The 12,296-nt window shown below is 43.4% G+C and overlaps 2 long non-coding RNA genes across 2 annotated transcripts; one reads left to right on the forward strand and one right to left on the reverse strand.

The window, feature by feature from the left end:
- Positions 1-1,423: 1,423 nt before the first annotated feature.
- LOC142401987 (uncharacterized) lies at positions 1,424-11,443 on the reverse strand. Its single transcript, XR_012773251.1, has 3 exons — positions 11,377-11,443; positions 10,932-10,994; positions 1,424-1,444 (listed from the first exon to the last, which is right to left on the reverse strand). It is a non-coding gene; the product is annotated as an uncharacterized LOC142401987 (long non-coding RNA).
- LOC142401986 (uncharacterized) lies at positions 6,450-8,072 on the forward strand. The gene is made up of 4 exons (XR_012773249.1): positions 6,450-6,605; positions 7,084-7,249; positions 7,411-7,596; positions 7,683-8,072. It is a non-coding gene; the product is annotated as an uncharacterized LOC142401986 (long non-coding RNA).
- Positions 11,444-12,296: the final 853 nt, after the last annotated feature.

Consider the following 12,296-nt stretch of genomic DNA (forward strand, 5'->3'; position numbering starts at 1 on the left):
AATACTGCGCCAGAGCTCTTCGTAGAGGTCCCAGAATTTGTCTGAGTCCGCCGCGTCCATTTTAAGGCCGGTTCTTTCTGTCAAGTTGGGTGGTGTGAGGAGGGAAGGACACGGATGCCTACTTCAAAGCAAAACAGGGTTTATTAAGCAAAAACAAAGTAACAAACTAAAGGCGCGGCTAAAGCCGGATTCAGAAAACCTAAACTGTGAAAAAATAAAGACTAAACATGTCATGGATAAATAAATACTTAACTTGAAAAACGACGTGGAACATGGAACATGGCAGTAACGGGAATCAACAATAATCTTGGCATAGGATGGCAAGCAACATACAACAAACAACAAAGAACCGGCCAACTGACAGAGGAGGCAGGAAACTAAATAGGGAGTGAGAGTGATTGGAGAGTGAGTGCAGCTGAGGGAAAAAACACAGGTGAAGTGAGTGAACTAATAAACAGAGTGCAGACATGACTAAACTAAACATGGACTGAACACAAAATATAACCTAAAACATGAAACTAAAAACGTGAGTCCATGGGTGTGACAGTGCACCTATGTACCACTCAAAGTGGTAGGCTCCTTTCACCGGTGCAGTGAAAATACCTGCAGATGTTTGTTGATGTTGTTAAATGATAAATCAAATCTGAAATTTGGTCAGACTTGTTGTGATGTAGGTTGTTACCTGTTTGTTGGTTGTAGGCATTTCCAATGTTTGTTACGACATGTCTGAAGACCAACATAGTATAACTGTTAAAGGGTCCAAGTGTTCTGTGATTGCCAACCAACAGAGAAGCTGAGGCTACGGCTACACGAAAACGTTTTTCACTGTAAACGATACTTTTGCTTATCGTTTGGCTATCGCGGCCACACGGAGCCGGCATTCCCACTACCCCAAAACGATAGTTTTGGAGAACGGGTTCCAGAGTGGGAAGATCTGAGAACGGTGTCGTTTCGTTTCCATTGTTACAGCCGAAACGGATTTGTTTACATCTGCGTCACAGCCACGTGGCCAACGCCAGTGACGTATACACATACGTCAGTGACCAGAACAAAAAGCGGCTTCCATTCAAAATCCGGAAGAAGCAGACAACACAACAAGGACAGACAGCGATCATCATGGACCCCACAACATTGATAGCAGCACTGCTGCAGACACTGCTAACTACAGCGGTGTTGTTGAAGGAACAACGTGAGCTTCGCGCTGGTAGAAGTAGAGGCGTACACGCATGCGCATTGCTTCTTCTATTGTTCTGGTGTAACCGGTGGGGTGGCTTACAGCGCACCTAGAGGTGTTTCGTGTGTACAGCATCGTTTTCAGCAAGCGTCGCGTTTCCATGTGGACACAGAAGCTTTCCTGTGTGGTCGCAATAATTTTCGTACCCGTTTTCAAAAAACCCTCGTTTCGTTTTCGTGTAGCCGTAGCCTGAGAAAGCCACCTGAGTGACTGTTAAAGAGAGAATATTAGAATTGAAGCTGGTGTTGAGTCACATCTTCATCACAATTATAACAGCTAAACATATTTCTTTGTTATAAAGGGTCAAAACAAAAAATATTTTAGCAACTTTCATGGATCCGTAAAAAATTCTACTTTTTTTTTAACATAATGACATACGGCGGTCTCACCATGTGGACAGTTTTACATCACTGACAGATTCAATGGAATGTACGGTTTAGCTGAAACCAAATGAAGGTGTTACGTTGAACTTCTAACAGTTTTGTAGAATCTAAATTTAGAGCACATCAAAGTACAGAAATAATCTGTTTGAAGAGTTTCAGTCAGGATTCAGAGTGCATCATAGCACAGAAACAGCACTGGTGAAAGTGTAAAAATTGGCTTTGTTCTTAGACATTATGAATAAAATAAGTCTTAGTACTTTTCCATGATGACCTAAAGTGATCCAGGAGTAGAAAGACAAAACAATTGGGAAAGCCTGGGAAAGCAAGGGCAGATTCACACACACACATTGTTTTGGGCTGATCCAGAGAATATGACGAAGCATGTTGAACCTACTCATGTCCAATCATACTTGGTCGAGTGTGAGTCCAACCTATGAGGCTATAAATACAAATGATACCCGGAAATCGAGGCGCAGTCTGACAGACTTCCTGCGGGGATTCTTTCCCACTGAGCCCAGCGCTGATATGCTTTGACGTGTGACTACAAATAAGACTTCATTTTCACTTGAATTGCTCCGGTCCGTTCTTGAGCTTCCAACTAAAAGAACCGAATCTAACAAAAGTTACCAATGATCTCCTCTTACGGTGCGCCGCGTTACTCGCGCGAGTTTTGCCGCGGGTGTAGTTGAATTTACTCGCCTCATTCGCGCGAGTAAAAAAACGAGCGAATCTTTGCTCAAGGGGCTATTTGGCGCCATTCCCTTCATTTCATTCTCTCATCAACCATGGCTGATATACGTACCATCGTGTCCTTGTACCTGCTGTGGCAGTCCGAGATTCGTCGGAAACGCACACGCCGTCGTGTCTGGGTCAGTGACATCATCCGGAGGCGCACTCAGCTCGGAGAATTTCACCACCTTCTCCAGGAGTTGCGTCTGGATGACGGCCGCTTCCAGCGGTATTTCAGGCTCACCAGGAGGATCGGTGCCGTGATCTCTCGGCAGGACACCAACTACAGGCGCTCCATTTCAGCTGCGGAGCGCCTGTCCATCTGTCTCCGGTGAGTGGCAGATAAATCAATTAAAAAGACAGTCATGTCAATAAAACCACTGCTATAGTTTTTAACAACTCAGCTAAATTAATTATTTTCTGTGCTGCAGATATCTAGCTACTGGGGACTCCTTCCGGACCATCGCCAACAGCTTCAGGGTCGGGGTCTCCACCGTCTCCTCTGTTGTCAGCGATGTGGTCAGTGCCATTTGGGACTGCCTTGTGGAGGAGTTCATGGCTGTGCCACCACGGACGAGTGGAGGTCCATCGCAGGGAGTTTTGAGGAGCCGTGGAATTTTCCTCTCTGCTGTGGAGCGCTGGATGGGAAGCACGTTGTGCTGAAAGCCCCTGCAAACAGCGGATTCCAGTATTGCTTTCGGGTGGTTGATGTCGGGGGCTATGGGAGGAGCAGCGACGGAGGGATTCTGGCCAACTCAGCTTTTGGTCAAGCACTTCAGTCTGGCACTCTCCAACTGCCTGCTGACTTGCCACTACCAGGAGCTGAGCACCGCGGACCACAGCCACACGTGTTCGTCGGTGATGAGGCGTTTCCACTCCGGAAAAACCTCATGAGGCCCTTTCCTGGACGTGCGCTTCCAAAAGAGCGACAGACTTTCAATTACCGTCTCTCCAGAGCTCGGCTGGTTGTGGAGTGTGCCTTTGGCATCCTTTCCTCACAGTGGAGGATGTACAGGCGTGCCATCGAGGTCCAACCTGATGTTGCAGAGAAGTGCGTGAAGGCGACCTGTGTTCTCCACAACTTCATGAGGAGTACAACCCAGACAGCTGCAGTGAGGAGCATCCCAGCTGGTGAAGTGGAGCCACTGCCAGGTCTGAGAAGACTTGCTGCCAACAACGCGGGAAGAGAGGCCATCAGGGTGAGGGAGACCTTCACACCCTTCTTCTCTGCAGAGGGAGCTGTCCCATGGCAAGACACCATGTAGTGCACGAGCACCCCCAAAACGGCTCTTTTAAGAGCCACCCACACATTACTGCAGGGCAAATATTCTTTAATATGAGCACCAAAATAAATATATACCTGCCTGTGTCTGTGTCAATCCATATTTATACCACAGAGAACATTTGTGTCTGTTTTTATTTTACAGTATTATTGTGTTGTAACATCTTTAATTGGGCATGTCTACATTGCATTACAACACAATAATATTACATAATAACATAAAACCACTGCTAACATACAAACATAATAACAAATGACTACTAAATGGAAAAAGACCAACAGTCATTTAAATTCAAACATAATTTTTTATTTACAAAATATGTGTCTGTGTGTGTGTGTGTCTGCGTGTGTGTGTATGAGAGAGAGAGCCTGGTTCCTTCACTGCAGAGATTATCGCCCCAGCAGCCTATTCAACCGGTTCCAAATTTAAAGAAAAAGAGCTGGATTCAAAATCAATTTTAAATTTTACAAATTCCTTCTGCTGGGGCGGCAACCTCTGCAGTGAAGGAAGCAGGCTCTTGAGGAAGAGTTCATCCTCAGATGGGGGTGGTGTGGGTGGTGTAGGTGGAATTGCTTCATGATTGCGTCTTCTGAGGACCTCCAGCAGAAGCCCCTCTATTTCACCATGCCTTTCATGTATCCTCCTCCTGGCCCTCTTTGGTGCTGAATGAAAATTGAAATATAGGGTCATTCATTTAGATCAAATTTTGTTTTTAAATAATGACAGTTTGACATGACATTATTTCTGACTGAAAATTATGAAATCAGGCAAAGACACAAAGTTATGGATCAAACATGAAAAGGCAACAAATAAAGTAGTTGTTGTAGTGAAAACATAACTGCATAACTCATACTCTTACCATTTAAATTTTTTTATCTAATTTGTCGTGTGCTTACCTGTGACTGCTCTTGATGTTGATGGAGCAGCAGCAGCAGATGCCTCGGTGTCACTGGCATCGGAGGACTGATCAGGGATGTCTGTTAGTAACAATAAAACAAACATATTTTTGATAGATTTGAACTCACCAACCATTTTATAAATGCATCCATATTAATACATCATAAAGTTAGCCATTATACAGGTCCTTCTAAAAAAATTAGCATATTGTGATAAAGTTCATTATTTTCCATAATGTAATGATAAAAATTGAACTTTCATATATTTTAGATTCATTGCACACCAACTGAAATATTTCAGGTCTTTTATTGTTTTAATATTGATGATTTTGGCATACAGCTCATGAAAACTCAAAATCCCTATCTCAAAAAATTAGCATATTTCATCCGACCAATAAAAGAAAAGTGTTTTTAATACAAAAAAAAGTTATGCACTCAATACTTGGTCGGGAATCCTTTTACAGAAATGACTGCTTCAATGCGGCGTGGCATGGAGGCAATCAGCCTGTGGCACTGCTGAGGTGTTATGGAGGCCCAGGATGCTTCGATAGCAGCCTTAAGCTCATCCACAGTGTTGGGTCTGGTGTCTCTCAACTTCGTCTTCACAATAACCCACAGATTCTCTATGGGGTTCAGGTCAGGAGAGTTGGCAGGCCAATTGAGCACAGTAATACCATGGTCAGTAAACCATTTACCAGTGGTTTTGGCACTGTGAGCAGGTGCCAGGTCGTGCTGAAAAATGAAATCTTCATCTCCATAAAGCTTTTCAGCAGATGGAAGCATGAAGTGCTCCAAAATCTCCTGATAGCTAGCTGCATTGACCCTGCCCTTGATAAAACACAGTGGACCAACACCAGCAGCTGACATGGCACCTTAGACCATCACTGACTGTGGGTACTTGACACTGGACTTCAGGCATTTTGGCATTTCCTTCTCCCCAGTCTTCCTCCAGACTCTGGCACCTTGATTTCCGAATGTCATGCAAAATTTCCTTTCATCCGAAAAAAGTACTTTGGACCACTGAGCAACAGTCCAGTGCTGCTTCTCTGTAGCCCAGGTCAGGCGCTTCTGCCGTTGTTTCTGGTTCAAAAGTGGCTTGACCTGGGGAATGCGGCCCCTGTAGCCCATTTCCTGCACACGCCTGTGCACGATGGCTCTGGATGTTTCTACTCCAGACTCAGTCCACTGCTTCCGCAGGTCCCCCAAGGTCTGGAATAGGCCCTTCTCCACAATCCTCCTCAGGGTCCGGTCCCCTCTTCTGGTGGTGCAGCGTTTTCTGCCACACTTTTTCCTTCCCACAAACTTCCCACTGAGGTGCCTTGATACAGCACTCTGGGAACAGCCTATTCACTCAGAAATTTATTTCTGTGTCTTACCCTCTTGCTTGAGGGTGTCAATGATGGCCTTCTGGACAGCAGTCAGGTCGGCAGTCTTACCTATGATTGCGGTTTTGAGTAATGAACCAGGCTGGGAGGTTTTTAAAAGCCTCAGGAATCTTTTGCAGGTATTTAGAGTTAATTAGTTGATTCAGATGATTAGGTTAATAGCTCGTTTAGAGTACCTTTTCATGATATGCTAATTTTTTGAGATAGGAATTTTGAGTTTTCATGAGCTGTATGCCAAAATCATCAGTATTAAAACAATAAAAGACCTGAAATATTTCAGTTGGTGTGCAATGAATCTAAAATATATGAAAGTTACATTTTTATCATTATATTATGGAAAATAATGAACTTTATCATAATATGCAAATTTTTTGAGAAGGACCTGTATTATCTAGACTTTGATTTTCCCCTAACCACAACCTAGTGACATTTAAAAAGAAAAAAAAGGGTTATTCATCTATGTGACACTATTTTTCATATGTTTCCCTTGCTGTGTATGTCTTCATTGAAAACCAACCTCTCACGTCACGAGAGGGGTCTGGCTGCAGACCTGCACTGTCAGGACCCATGACCTGCACTGTCAGGACCCTTAGTTGCAGACATGCACTGTGACGTCACCTGCACTGTGAGGACCCGAAGCGACAAGTGAGGAGCACGTATTTTTCGTTCCCCATTTGAACTGTGGAGACGACGAGGTGAGTAAAAGTCGAGTGAAAACTACTCTTTCTTTCATACGAAGAAACAGAAACAGTCTTTATTCACTGGAACGTTACGTTGCACACTATATACTCTAAAGTTATATTAATTTTAAAGAATCAGGGTTTTTTTTAAACTTTTGGCTAGTCTTCAGCGTTGTTATCCTATCGATAGTGCTCACTTAAATGTGCCATTTTTCGTATCGATAGTGCTGACTTGTATAATTTTGTTTGACTTATTACGACATTATTTGTCTCTTACAGATGCATATTTCAATAACTATATACTGTAAAGTTATATTAATTTTAAAGAATCAGGTTTATTTACTTTTGGCTAGTCTTTAGCGTTGTTATCGTATCGATAGTGCTCACTTAAATGCGCCATTTATATATATATATATATATATATATATATATATATATATATATATATATATAATTTAGTTTTACTTATTACGACATTATTTGTCTCTTACAGATGCATATTTCAATAACAACCGCCGGCACTACGCCAAAAATCGAACGCTGCACGTCATGTTGCAAACTGTTTCACTGCCCTCTGTGCCTACAATTTAAACCAACAAAATTGTCCAAGCTGCAGAGCCACTTAGAGGCACATACAAAAGGTGGCATTTTATTTAAAGGTAAGCATAATGTATTTGTCTGTTTGTTTGTACTCATAAGTATTAGCCAACGCTTCTAACTTCTGGCAGGTTGTGGTTTGGTTTGTAAAAGGGTAAAAGGAAAATGAAGGGAATGTAGGTTGCAGTGAAGAACATCTGACACCTCACTTTCTGTCTTTTAGAAACCTATCCCAGTCACTAAATCCTGGCAACTGGACAGAGAAAACTGGACTACAAATTCAGGTAAGAGTATAAAGTATGTATAATGCATGTATTCATATTAATAGTTGAGTACTCAGGAAGAAGAGCAGCAGGCAGAGGTCTCCAAGAGAGCCAGACTTGCTGATGTGGACACACCAGTGGAAGGCGTAAGCTTTTGCACAGTATCTATTGGTCAGATACTGTTGGTGTGGCAGCTATAGGACAGACATCTTTCTTTCTGTCTTTTCCATAGGACTCGGTTGAAGATCGCATTCTTCAAAATTGCAGACATGCAGCAGAGTGGGCTGAGGCCAACAAACCACTGTTGTCTGCCCGAGTGGACCTGCCTGACGTTCTGGGCATGGGGGAAGAGGAACAGGCAGAGGCTGCTCTACAGTATGGGAGGTTGTGGAACGAAGAACTGGACGAGGATGAAAGAGAAGCGATCCTGGAGCCTTTCAAAATGATATTTCACAATATTAACGACATGTTGATATTTTGTGAACAGGTAGTCGACAAAAACAAAGATTTTTTGTCATATTGTGAATGTTTGACTGAATAAACACTACAGAACATTTGATCATGTTGTGACTTGGTGTGCTTTTTATGTTTTCTCATTGATCCCTTAATAATTTGACTAAGATTATACTGTAGATATCAAGAGTTAGGGTACTATTTAGTGGTACTAAGGTGTTCCAGCAGCACAAGAACATAATTGGCATAGACATAGAACCAAACATGAAATTTATGGTGGTTAAGGATAAAAATACAGAATAATACAACAGAAAAACTAATTGAAACAAATACATATATATATATAAAGAGCAGTGCGATAAAGTCAAAATGAAATGATAATGAAATAGCAGTGACTTACTCTATAGTATACAATAAAATGTACAGTATAGGCCTATGGCATCTTGTGAGATGTTGGCTTATGAATATGAGCCTAAGAGAAAATGTGTGCAGTGACCAAACAAAAGTTTACAATACAAATAAAAACAATAGACCGGGAATACTGTTAACTAATTAATTCATTTGTGAGGACCTCTTGAAAAATATAGCGTTTAAAATAGTTTAAAAATACGTGCTTCCGATACACACGCTTTTATTTTGAAAGGCTTCGAATCAACTTCCGGTCCTCACAGTGCACTTCCGGTCCTCACAGTGCAGGTGACGGTCTGCAACAGGGTCCTGACAGTGCAGGTCTGTGGGTCCTGACAGTGCAGGTATGCAGCCAGACTCTCTTGCACGTCACTCTCTGCTGCTGCTGCTGCTGCTCCTGAGGCCTGGTCCTCACCTCATCCTGCGTGTCCTCTGCGGACCTCTCTTCCTCGACCCCCTGCCTCATGTTGCCACTTGTTTCCCTGGGGGTGACGAAGGGGTCGAGAAAAGAGAGGACCGCAGAGTACCTCCACCTTTTCCCTGACCCTGCTGCCGACCCACTCTGACTCCTTCATTTTTTCTTTAATGAATGTGTCTTTGAGCCCCTTCCACTTCCTCCGGCATATCTCAACTGACAAGAACAATAACGTAAACAGATAAATATGCCGAACGGCGAAGGCTGCTAGTGCTAACTAGTGCTGCTATCGCTAACTTTGTAGACAGAGAAGTATCTACAGCAGATAGCTGAAATCACAACATTTTCACAACTTACCAGGTAGACCGGTCACCTCACTCACCCTCCTCCAGGCGAGCTCCTTCGTATTTCTATTCCGGTAGGAGGGTGAAGTGGTAGAGCTCCGGGAGCCCATAGACAGCAACGATTAGTTGTTCCTCCATTTTTCCTGGAATAGGCGGGATCCCGGGACGCATGACGTAGTCCAGAATCTCAACGCTGATAGGCTGTCTGACGCGAATATTTCGCCAAAGTTGGATTTTCTGAACTCACGCGGATTCGCATCTTTTCACTCGCGCCGCCTCATTCGCCTCATTCGCGCCGCCGGCTCGAATCCGCGTCTATTTGCGTCTTTGCATTGACTTTGTATGTAATCACGTCGCGCGAACGATTACGGTATGAAACCAGATGAACCCAATAGGTTGGTCAGACTGCAAGCATGTCTTAAAGACATAAAGACCTGGATGACTCAAAACTGTCTGCTTCTAAATTCAGAAAAAACTGAAGATGTTATCTTTGGACCTGAGCGCTTCAGGGAGAAATTGTCTTGCTATATAGTTACTCTAGATGGTATTTTATTGGCTTCGAGTCCTACAGTGAGGAACCTTGGAGAAATTTCTGACTAGAACTTATCATTTGACTCGCATATAAAACAGGATTCTAGGACTGCCTTCTTTCATCTTCGTAATATTGTTAAAATCAGGAACATCCTGTCTCAGAGTGATGCAGAAAAACTGCTCCATGCATTTTTCACTTAAAGATTGGACTACTGTAATTCTTTATTATTGGGCTGTCCCACATGTTCTCTGAAAAGCCTTCAGTTGATCCAAAATGCTGCAGCCAGAGTTCTGATGAGAACTAACAGCAGAGATCATATTTCTCCAGTTTTAGCTTCTCTTCATTGGCTCCCTGTTAAATTCAGAATAGAATTTAAGATTCTTCTCCTCACATATAAAGCTCTTAATGACCGAGCACCATCATATCTTAAAGATCTCACAAGCTGTTTTCACGCTGAGATCCGCTACCATCGCGGGTCCAAATTGCCACTTCATCCCGCGTCGAGCAATGTGAAAGCTTGGCGTATTAGGGGATCCATGCCGCCTGAAGCCGAGTTCCGGGGGCGTTGCCTAGTGGCAGAGCGTCACACAAAACACATAAAATGCTGGGCGTGTACAATACGTAGGCACCTTCCAGCAGAGGTCCATCTTTCACCGTCCCCGACATGTGTCGGTAAATAACGTACTCTGCTAGGAGGCTGAGGAACTCGCGGACCTCCTTGTCTCCCCAGTTGGCCATCTTGCAAAATGTCTTGAACTTGCAGAGTAAAACTTGAAGTGAAACTTGTCCTCACCTGTCGCTGTTGTTCTGATCAAATGTCCATCCTGTCTTTTAAACTCCTCACGTCACGCCACGCCCACGTCCATCCCGCGTCAATTGCTTTCACATCAAATTCGGCTCGGCAAAAATACTAGGGTCCGACGCGGGTCGAATGGCGAATCGAGTTGACACGCCAGCCCGGATCGTCAGTGTGAACGCAACAGCGGACACGCTAAATTCGCGAATTAAACGTGGGTTATTCCTCAGTGTGAAAGGGGCTACAGTTGGATATTTTCCCAACAGAGCAATTTGCTCTTAGGCTGCAGGTTTACTTGTGGTTCCCAGAGTTTCTAAAAGTAGAATGGGAGGCAGAGCCTTCAGTTATCAGGCCCCTCTCTGTGGAACCAGCTGCCAGTTTGGCTTCAGGAAGCAGACACCCTCTCTACCTTTAAGATTAGTCTTAAAACTTTCCTTTTTCATAAAACTTATAGTTAGGGATGGCCCAGGTGACCCTGAAACATCCCATAGTTATGGGAACCAATCAGATTGATTATGATTTTCTTCCAGTACCTTCCAGCTGCTTCTTCAGCTTGTTAGTCTCAGTCTCCTGTCCCTCCAATTTCGTGTCATGGTCTGAAAAACACAGCATTGGTTTCATGACAGAGATATTTGTTGCAAATATTTTCATCTTGTTGACAAAGCTTAGACACCCTCTAATATGTCAGCATCATGCAGGCTTTGGCTCCACACTGGAACATTTGTCCATCAGAGAGAAGATTTTCCAAACTAAAGATCGCTTTAACTTTATTTCATCTCAATCCTCATTAAAGTGATGCAGATTAAAACTCATAGAAGTAAATTAACACAACCAATAATGGTCACTCAATAGCCAAAATAAAAAATCTAACTATATTCCTTAATATTTGCCTTCAAACTCATGTCCAGACCGAGTTTCAGCCTAACAGTTCAAAGTTTGATTGGATTAATCAGAGCTGTGATGATTTCCACATGTTACCTTCCAGCTGCTTCTTCAGCTTCTCGATTTCAGCTTCCTGTCTCTCAGACTTTGCTGCATGTGATGAAAAACACAGTATAAACGGCTTTTTAAAATTAAATTTTGCTTAAATTCTCTGGAATCTTCTTTTTTCACCCAGAAAAATACAAAACATGGCTCCTAAGTTCCTTCATTATCTGACAAAATACTGTACCTGCATTCTCTTTTTTTAGGGACCTGGGGCCTCATGTACAAAGCGTGCGTACGCACAAAATAGTGGCGTACGCACCTTTTCACGTCAACGATCAGATGTATCAAGAGTGAAATGACCGTGGAAATGTGCGGTGCCTCACGGCAGCTTCAGGGCTGGCGTACGCACGTTTCTGCAGCTGCTGATTCTTTGGCGACACCAAAGGTGATGTTCGGAAACTGTTATAATAAATAAATGTGAAAACAATTAGTCCTCAGACTGTGATGTGCACATCTGAGATAGATGAACAATTAATACTGATAAACAATTAACACACCCATGTGTCTGCAATTACACGAGTGGATATAAAAGCAGCGCAAAGTGGTGCAATGCATACCATTAAAAACAATGGCTGCTTTAGCTGTATTAGAAGACTTTTCAAATGATGCAATTCGAAGAGAGCGTGTTTTCACTAGACAGAGAGGATTGCTGGCATATAATGGCGACTCATTAGCTGTTTTGAGGGAAATCCTCCTGGAACTGTGCGCAGAGCTGCGGCCGGCGTTGGAGCGCAACACAGCGAGGAGCCATGCGCTGCCTGTGCTCACAGGTGATGTGCACACTGGGGTTCCAACCGGGGCATTCCAGAGGGAGCTGGCCAACCGATTGGGACTGTGCCAGTCTACCTGAGCCGAGCCGTGCCAGCCGCGTGGGACATAATTATCTGCATCTCAGCCAGGTATATCAAATT

The sequence above is a fragment of the Odontesthes bonariensis genome, chromosome 16 (genome assembly GCF_027942865.1).
Source record: "Odontesthes bonariensis isolate fOdoBon6 chromosome 16, fOdoBon6.hap1, whole genome shotgun sequence".
NCBI classification, from domain to species: Eukaryota; Metazoa; Chordata; class Actinopteri; order Atheriniformes; family Atherinopsidae; genus Odontesthes; species Odontesthes bonariensis.